Source organism: Grus americana, chromosome 17, assembly GCF_028858705.1.
Source record: "Grus americana isolate bGruAme1 chromosome 17, bGruAme1.mat, whole genome shotgun sequence".
Taxonomy (NCBI): Eukaryota; Metazoa; Chordata; class Aves; order Gruiformes; family Gruidae; genus Grus; species Grus americana.
Window position 1 is genome coordinate 2,364,269 of NC_072868.1, and position 9,863 is coordinate 2,374,131.

The 9,863-nt window shown below is 45.0% G+C and overlaps 1 long non-coding RNA gene across 1 annotated transcript in view; it reads right to left on the reverse strand.

Annotated features, from left to right (window-relative positions):
• Positions 1-480: 480 nt before the first annotated feature.
• Positions 481-9,863, reverse strand: part of LOC129214025 (uncharacterized) — a 38,335-nt gene continuing 28,952 nt past the window's right edge. Inside the window, exon 3 of the long non-coding RNA XR_008579605.1 lies at positions 481-826. This is a non-coding gene — a long non-coding RNA (uncharacterized LOC129214025). The remainder of the gene's footprint in view (positions 827-9,863) is intronic.

Sequence of the window (9,863 nt, forward strand, 5' to 3'; positions counted from 1 at the left end):
GAAGATTGGTGTTGGAACAGGGTCCAGCAAAGTCAAAATGCCCCTTGGAGGTTGCTACAAAAGGACTTGTCAAGGGATTTACTGAGACCAGATCATAAAGAAAACAACATCCGCAACTATAAAAAAAAAAAAAAATGGGGGTGTGTGTGGTGTGTGTGTCCCATCCCACTTGGTGGGTGAGGTTAACTTTTTAATTCTCTGCGTTGTAATCAGGAGTAACGATGATTACTCTAGAGGTTCAAACAAATCACAAATTTACTTAAAACTCAGCAGAACTGCAAAAGATAGAGGCTTGGCAAAGCTTGTAATGGTATTATCCTAATGTGCTGAAAATGAAGTTAGAGACAGAGAGTGGTGGAGAGGAAAAGACGGGGTGGGGGGTGGGGGGGGAAAAAAGGTATCACCACCCTTGGGATCCAGCGATGTTCTCTGCTTGTAGTGGTAGTCCTCTCAAACTTTTGTCTCCCCTTTTTATAAGCCAATGTGCCTGTCCCATAGGTGGGGGTTTGTCATCACTGAGCAGGTGCAGTATGTGCTCAGGAATGTTCCAGAAATGAGTTGATGGGTTGTGGGGGTCTTGGGGGTCTCATTGTCCCCTCCACTTTGGGGTTGACCGAGTGATGACCTTTCACAGGCACGCACGCACAGGAGACAGATGGTCCTTGTCTGCCTGTTTTGGGAATAGGGGAGTGGGTTCACAAGACGACATCCTGCCTCCCCAGGTTTTGTCCTTGGTAGAGACTGATGTCTGCGACGTTCCCTCGTTATCAGTTTATCCCTCTTGTGTCAAGACGGATGTTTGTGACAATCACTCGTTACTGGAACTCTGCAGGGGAGGAAAGGACGAATTTGTTAATAAAGGAATGTAACTCTGTCTAGAACACATGTGTTAAGATAACTTCAAAAGACTTCAGACTTTTTAAGATTTCATGCCCAAAGTGCAGTCTAAAATTACTGAGAAGAGAATGACTACTGAAAAATTCCTATTTTGACTTCCAGCTGCTGCAGAATGATGAGCTAAACCTCTTAATACTGAGGAAGAATGGTGAAAGAAATATAAAAGCATTTAATAAAAGAAAACTTTAGTTTGATTCCTATTTAGTGTCCATTCCTGCTGATTGTTTTTTCTGAATCAGAGCACTGATGGAGGAGAATGTGCTGATCAGAAAGTGTTACCTAATGGAATTTTATTGAATTCTCAATAGCAAAAATTACAAGTATAATCTAAGATGGGAATCTGTTTTTACACTTTCATATGAGATAATGATAAACTCTCATCCTTTTCTCTGTAGTAAATGTTCTTATGTGATTTGTAGGCCAGAACTTTTGACCAGGCCTACATAACGGCAACTGTATGTCTTGAGGCAGAACCTCTCCACAGAGTAAAATTCAGCTTTTTCCGGACGGAAGGAATAAAGCTGCTTAACATGCTGAATGCTGCCCAATAAATTTATTCCATAAATATTCAGTATGCTATGTAGAAGTTCTGAGAGGTTTCAGCTTTTGGTTGTTAGTATTTGACTACAAGCCCAGGCATTTTTCTGCTGTCCTTTTTGTCCTGGTTTCAGCTGGGATAGAGTTAATTTTCTTCCTCATAGCTGGTATAGTGCTCTGTTTTGGATATGTTGAATAATGTTGATAACGCACTGATGTTTTGATTGTTGCTCGGCAATGTTTACACCAAGTCAAGGACTTTTCAGCTTCTCACCCCACCCCGCTGGCGAGGAGACCGGGGGTGCACAAGGAGCTGGGAGGGGACATGGCCAGGAGAGCTGACCCCAGTGACCAAAGGGATATTCCATACCATATGACATCATGCTCAGTATATAACGGGGGGTAGGCTGGCTGGGAGTGTCACCATGGCTTAGGAACTAGCTGGGTATCAACCAACGGGGGTGAGCAATTGTGCTGTGCATCACTTGTTTTGTGTATTCTGTTGTTATTATTGTCTTTTTTTGTCCTATTAAACTGTCTCTATCTCAACCCATGAGCGTTACCTTTTTTTCCCCCAATTTTCTCCCCCATCCCACTGGGGACTGGGGAGTGATATTTTATATCAAATATTTTTATAACTGGAGCAAAATGCCAAAGTATTGAACTGCACATGCAGTAGTGGATACACTGGCAAGGTGCACAGGTTTCCAGAGTGCTTCATAACTGAAGCTGTGTCCATATTAGGCAAACAAACAGAAAATGGGATAAATTGTACAGAAAGCATCCTCTGGAAAAGATGGCAAGTCTCACTTTAGTAGGGCTAGGATTTCATTCTCACCCTGACTTCGTACTTGTGCCTTTTGCTGTAGCATAAAAGGATGGTAATCTTTAAAAAAACCAAATGCCTTGCATAATTCAAAACTTGTTCTTCCAAGCAGCAAAAGAGAAGCTCTCTTGCCCATAGAGAAGCAATGTGTTCTCCAAGGGTTCAAGACTCCACAAACAGTGTGAGGATGAGATCAGAACTGGCTGGTCTTCAGACACAGCCCTTCTCTGTGGCTCTGCCTGCTCTAGCCATGATACTCAGTAACTTTCAGCTAGACACAGCTGCTTGGGCTCCAGCTGGATAGCAAGCTCTCTTTTTACATATGTCTGTTTCTAGGGTCATAATGCCGTAAGACTTTTGGTACCATATCTGATCGGTGAGCTACAGCCCCTTGTGTTCTTGTTGTGTGGCTGTATCTGGACAGCTCTGAACTACATGTGTAGTGACAGGACAAGGGGTAATGGGTTTTAGCTGAAGGAGGGTTGATTTAGATTAGATGTTAGAAATTCTGTACTCTTTGAGTGGTGAGGCCCTGGCACAGGTTGCCCAGAGAGGCTGTGGAGGCCCCATCCCTGGCAGTGTTCAAGGCCAGGTTGGATGGGGCTTTGGGCAACCTGGGGCCTGCAGCAGGGGGGGGTGGAACTAGATGGGCTTTGAGGTGCCTTCCAACCCAATCCATTTGATGATTTTACGTGCAACCAGGAATGTGGCCTGGCAAATTCCCTAATCTCTACTCAGAAAAGGCAAGATTATGCCTTTTTCTTCTGGCAGAAATAGACTCTAGATGAACCCACTCTTTTACTAAAGCCAAACACAAAATAGATTCACAGCTCAGTTCCATGTACTGTCTCCAAAAGATTTCTTCCTCACTGGCTAGATATAGTCCTTTATCACACAGCCTGGCTTGACTAATTTACAGAACAGGAATGGAGCCGCCCACTCTGGAAAATCAGCTCTTGGACCAAGACCATTAGCCATGTGAACTGAAGCAAGAGTAGAGATAAACCATCCTGACAAGGATGGCTTTTTGACCTGAGTGCTGGAACAGCAATGCTGCACTTGGGTCAAAACTTTGCATCAAGACTACAAAACAGATGAGCCAGGCTCAAGTACACGGGGCTGTGTGGCAGTAGAGGAGAAATGAAGTTCAGAGAGAACCAGAGTGTTTCACCCATCCTTGTATAGCTTTCTCCAGAGACTATTGAATATTTGGGGAATGTGTTCCTACTGTGGACTGGCAGGAGTGCAAGTGGCAACTTGAACGGATGTGGTGAAGGAGTGCTTAGATCCAACAGTAAAGTCCAGCATGGCAGCCTGGGGCTTCTTGGCAGAGTGTTTTATTTTCTTCTCAAACTGGGTATTCTTTAGTGGTGAATGATCTGAAGCGTCCCTTGGGTTATGCTGACATTTTCCCAGGCACTTGGTTTGGCTCTGCTCACAAGCTCCATGCAGCTCACCCAGCCCTCCTGCAAAGATGAAAGCTGAAGGAAACAGAAGTGTGTCACAAATCAGTCTTACTTGGTAACCTGTGCCCCTTCAGCTAATAAATCTGACTTATAAAAACCAAATGCAAAACTGCACATCTAAAAAGAAAGCATGCAGGCTGTACCTACAGAATGGGTGACTGGGAAGCAGCAACCATACAAAGGCTCTAGCACCTAACCAGGAATGAATAAGCAGTGTCCCAGGGTCTCCAGTTCAGGCAGTAAGGTAACTTAATTAGGTGGTTGTAAATGCTCTCTAGAGTTGCATCAGATACAAAAGTTGTATTGGGTTTAATAAAGGGAACACTTTTCTTTGCATGGCTTAGACTTCTAGAGGCTGCAGAAGCCTGGATTGTCCTGAACAGTATAAGAGCAGCTACACATGGAGCTGGCTGCTCCTGGAAACTGGACAGGCTGCACCTAGACCTGCTCCGTTCTGCAGCAGTGCTATGTCTGGAGGACTCGGTATGTGTATCTTCCCCCCAACCTCTGCATTTGCTCTTCCCACACCTCTACAGTGAGCTGTAATTTTAAGTCCTCAGAGGTCTGCAGTTGCTGTGCTTTACTAAAGTTCCTCCAATGTAATGAGTCTCTATGTAGCTGCTTACTCACTGATCTCCAAAGTACCAATACATTTTCATCTTCTATCTGTAAGGGGATTGTCTGCAGTTCTTGCATCTAATCCTGGCTTTCCCCAGTGCTACTATTCAGGAGAATTTAAATGTTCTTGATCCCATATTGCCTTCTGGGATCAAGGGTATAATGGTTGGGCAAGTATCCTTGCAGTGAACAAGACTGATACTAGGTTTTTACAGTTAAAGAGATGAGAACCAGAAAACTAGAAGGTACTGTTGGAAGGGAGGTAACAGAAGATGTGTTCAAACCATGCCTCTCTGCGCAACAACCAGAACCTCCATTTGTCAGTAACAAGGCTCCTAAGTGTGTGCTCTGAATCTCTCCCTGGAGAAGCTGCTCTCAGCTGACTGCACAGGGAGCCTGGCCTTGGGGTGGTGGGAACATCTAAGGTGGAATACTGCTGTTGGGTCTAGGCTAGTTGACTGCCAGATAGGCTGAAGTACAGTGAATTCTTGCCTTCTTTGTCTCCTTTTTTGATGACTTAAACCAAAACCAAACCCCAACAAACTCTCAGTGTAGCTATTCTTTTAGAACAGCACAGTGTGAAGCCACTCAATATATGTGCAGATGACTATTCCTACTGATTATCTTAGATCCATGCAGGTCTGTTAGTGCTAATATTGTCTGCCCTGCTTTGCTGTTCTTAGAACGAAGCTGTTTCAAATAAAAGGTGCAAACGTTTTTGTAAGGCTGACTTTGAACTAGGGAGGCCCAAGAGCTCTAGCTGTAAGTGCAGACACAGCTATCTCCAGCTGTGCGCCAGATGGGGACAAAAGGATACCAGAGGTTGACCTGCTATCTTGAGGTTATTGGCACCAGCTGTACTCACCAGTTGTGGATTTAGGTGTCCCCGCTTGGGATTTGTCTCCACCACAGAAGAAAATGTTGGTTTTCCCAGTCTGAGTGGATATAGCCCACCCTGGGCTGGAACTGGTATGAAATTAGGCTCCACTTTTGTTCTAATTCATGCTGTACTTGCTGGTTCTTGGTTGCTCCATGCATTCAGTCCCAGTGTATTGTGGAACAGCTTGGCTCGCCTTTCTTAGCTTCTGTGGGAGTGTATTTTTAACTCCCATCTTGGTTAAATTAATCGCCAGCAACACGGCCTGTTGGTTGTTACACATACCGCATTAAAGAGAAAGGGGAGAGATTCGGGTCATAAGGCAGAGTGGAAGAAGTGTTGACAGTAGTATATTTTGCTAGTGGGGCAAGGCTGAACGCATGTGTGGCAGAGAAGAAAATTCAGAATTTAATTGTTGGGTGCTGGTTCTGGAGAAGTCCTGCAGCACTGAGCGCAGAGATTGCGTTACTGTGCAAATATGGCACGACCAGCATGTCTTCTCTTGTGGTTTCAGAACTCCTGCCAGAAAAGGCAACCTGTATGAGGATCTGCTTTAGATCTTCAACAATATCAGGGTATGGTGGTTAAAGTCAGTCAGTGGCTAACTCAAGGAACAGAGAGCTAGGGCCTCAGAGAAGGCAAAAGGAAGAGGATGCAACATGAATTTACCACTTCTTATAAAGCAATACTAAAGACAGAAACTAAAACTAGTTCAATGCCCAGGAAAGGCAAGTGTAGTAAGGAGTCTGTCTGATTTGCAGTCTTTTACCTCAGAAGTGGATACTAGGACAATTTACAAAGGATAATCTGCAAGAATAGCATGAATGTGCACAGAAAAATTCGGAAGGCCAAAGTGGGATATAGCTAATAAGGGATAAAACCTACAACAAGAAAATATCTCCAAGAACATTGCTATAAAGACCAAGTCCAAGGAAAATGCTGATCTCTGCCTGTGGTGGGTTGATCCTGGCTGGGGGCCAGGTGCCCACCAGAGCCGCTCTATCACTGCCCTCCTTCACTAGACAGGGGAGAAAAAGTACAACGAAAAGCTTATGGGTCGAGATAAGGACAGGGAGAGATCACTCACTAATTATCGTCACGAGCAAAACAGACTGAACTGAGAGAGGGAATTAATCTAATTTGTTACTAAGCAAAACAGAGTAGAGCAATGAGAAATAAACCCAAATCTTAAAACACCTCCCCCCACCCCTCCCATCTTCCCGGGCTCAACTTCACTCCCGGCTTCAACCTTCCCCCCCTCAGCAGCACAGGGGGACGGGGAATGGGGGTTACGGTCAGTTCATCTCACGGTGTTTCTGCCCCTTCTTCATCCTCAGGGGGAGGACTCCCCTCATCGTTCCCCTGCTCCAGCATGGAGTCCCTCTCACAGGAGACAGTCCTTCACCAACTGCTCCAACGTGAGTCTCTCCCACGGGCTGCAGTCTTTCACAAACTGCTCCTGCCAGGAACTTGCTCCAGCGTGGGCTTCCCACGGGCCGCAGCCTCCTTCAGGTGCCTCCACCTGCTCCGGTGTGGGGTCCTCCACGGGCTGCAGGTGGAATCTCTACACCCCCTCATCCTTCCTCCATGGGCTGCAGGGGGACAGCCTGCTTCACCATGGCCTTCACCACAGGCTGCAGGGGGATCTCTGCTCTGGTGCCTGGAGCTCCTCCTGCCCCTCCATCTGCACTGACCTGGGTGTCTGCAGAGTTTCTTACATCTTCTCACTCCTCTCTCCGGCTGCAAAAGCTCTCCCTAACTGTTTGTTTTTTTTTTTTTTTTTTTCCTTCTTAAATAAGTTATCACAGAGGTGCTGATTGGCTTGGCCTTGGCCAGCGGTGGGTCCATCTTGGAGCCGGCTGGCATTGACTCTGTCAGACACAGGGGAAGCTTCTAGCAGCTTCTCACAGAAGCCGTCACACCTGCAGCCCCCTCCCCCCCCCCCCGCTACCGAAACCTTGCCACACAAACCCAACACACTGCCTTAAAAGAAAAATATTAAATTGAAGAGTTAGCGACTGTATTGCTTCAGTTCTTATGAAAATGTCCAATTGTAATTAGGCAGCTTACAATATAAAGATGTTAAACATCTTGGACTAGGATGTCAAGTGAACAGGCCAGAGGAAAGTTGACCCAGCTCAAGATTTCCACATCAGGTGGGCTTGATGTATTTCATCTCAATGTAAATTTGAGGAGATGGAGAAGACTGGGTGTGACCAGCCAGTAACCAGCCCTAGCTGTCAAGGATGGGGGAGAGGATAAACAGGGGAGTCATGTTCCTACCAGTTTTCCCCACAATGTCACCAAACAAGCTGCTGGCAAGATAAAAAGCCCTTGCAGCTATTGATATGCAGCACTATCACATTTCTTGGCTTAGTAAAACTTCAGATACATTGCACTTTTGTGAGTATGGAGAAACATGTTCTGAATGAGGCTTCTAAGATAGCTGTAAAACTGCTGGAAAAACATGGAAGCTCTGTCAACAGCTCCCTGTCGGAGATGAAAGATGCATGGAGGGTACTTAATGTGGAGCAGGAATAATCAATTTTTTAAATATGAATCAGGGAACCAATGGCCATATAACAGTTGTGCAGGAAAAAAATCTGGCAGCAGACCCCACAGATGCTGTGGGTTCAGATCCAGCTTGTGAACCATTGCAGTGATTGTTCACAGTCTGTCTCTGAGCCCACTGCATCATGCTACACCAGAGAGCGTGAGCAGCTGGATGGTGTAGAACAATGTGGAATAGACGTTCCCTTCCATACAGTACTCAGGCCTTTGCTGCAGTGATACGTCCAATGCTGGACACTAAAAGAAGAAAAGCAGGGAGCATGAAAGGGTGCAGGAGTGACTAGTAAGTATTTTAAAAACAGAAAACCGGAACCTAAAGAGCTGCGCTCCCGTCTTTGGGGAGCTAGTAGCGTTTGAATGAATAAATTCTGGAACACTGGTTATTATTGGGTTACTGTAAAAGCAGAATGGGGAAGAACAAGCAGAAATGTGAAAATACCACCTATAGCTGGTATTTTCCAATATATCAACATGCCAAATATTCTGACTTTCAGAGAAGAGACAAGTTACTGCTGAGCTGATCCCAAAGCAATTAAAAGCTTTGGCTCGGCCGTTAAGTCCTTTAAGCAAGAAGATATGTATTGTATCCTCTGCTCGGTGAGGAAGGCAGCTTAACTGTGAGTGACCCAAGGCAATGCTACTGCTTCTGACCTAGCAGTTGTAAAAATTGAACTAAATAAAGCTCCAGCAATAGCAAGTGGTCAGTGTGCTACGTGAGCTTCAAAAGCAAGAGCAAAAATAGAAGAAAGAGGAAAAAAAAAATACAATCTAGAGGAGCATAAGTCCAACAAAGAACAGAAGTATACTTGGAGTTGAAAGCTTCTGTTTGTGGTCTTTTAAATAAGAGCTGGACAGGCTCCAAATTATGACCAGGCTGCATTTAAAACACCGTTAGTAGATGGCCTGATCCCAGGAATGTGTCCATGTGTGTAGATGTGGGAACAGCAGCTCTGGAGTAGGGCTGTCCATCATCTGCTTTACCAGTGCCTGTGGACTAGAGTGCCCTGCAGGGACAGTGAATTTACAAGGTGACAGGGCAATAAGGAGCCCAGGATGCTGCTGGGTACTGGTGGCCCATCAGCCACCTGGCTACCAACTACCAGTAAGTGGGGGGTACAAGAAGAACTATTAAGCTTGAATCTGTTACCGGATGCACAGCAAAATCCAAAGAAGTTGGACCTATTGAAGTACATAGTGGCTTCAGGAGAACTAGAACACTTTGTGCACAGCCTAATGCTAACAGCCTGCTAGAAGTGTAAGAGCAAGACCCTCTGCCTCTAGCCTTTTTGTGAGACGATGCATTAATACTGGATTTAGCAAACCTCCTCATCCTCTGTCACAGAGAAAGTCAAAATACCCTTGGCCGCAGTGGAAAGCTGGGAGCCCACCCACAGAGGCACAGTAGTGCAAGGAGTAGTTGTACAGTGCCACATGCCTGTAGGAATCCCATTTGGCGTGTCCTGAAAGCAGATGGCAAGCCGCACCAGCTAACATCTTTTTGTTTGTTTACTAATAATTCCAATTTAATTTCTAATGTAGGCATTTGTATCAACAATGTTTTTATTGATAATTTTTAGGATTAAATGCTATTATGCACCAAACAACACCTGTTGAAGCAAAAAAGAAATGCTAGGAGCCCTAAATGTCATAGTGGCTAGGGAAAAGTGGTTCAGGGTAATAAACTTGGCAAATGCATTACTTGCCCTGCTACTAAGCAGAGAAGTGTTGGTACAAGTTTGTCTTTGCAATCAAAGGACAGCAGTAGTGCTTTATTCAGGTTCACCAAAGATTTCACAGTACCCAGCTATGTTATCCTTGCATCATCTGGATGCAGGAAAAAAATATCGTAAGCTGATAAAGCCCATGTCTCATGTGTAGATGTAGTGTTTCATGGTCACTCAAATAGAAGTTAAAAAGTGAATTAAACAAGTGTTATCTATAGTTATGGAAACAGGATTCAAAGTAAGTTAGGAAAAGACCTACCTGGTACAGAACAAAATAAAATGCCTGGGAGTACATTTGGATGGGAAGGTGGTCTTTGCAGGGGCTCTTCTAGAAACACGCTCACAAC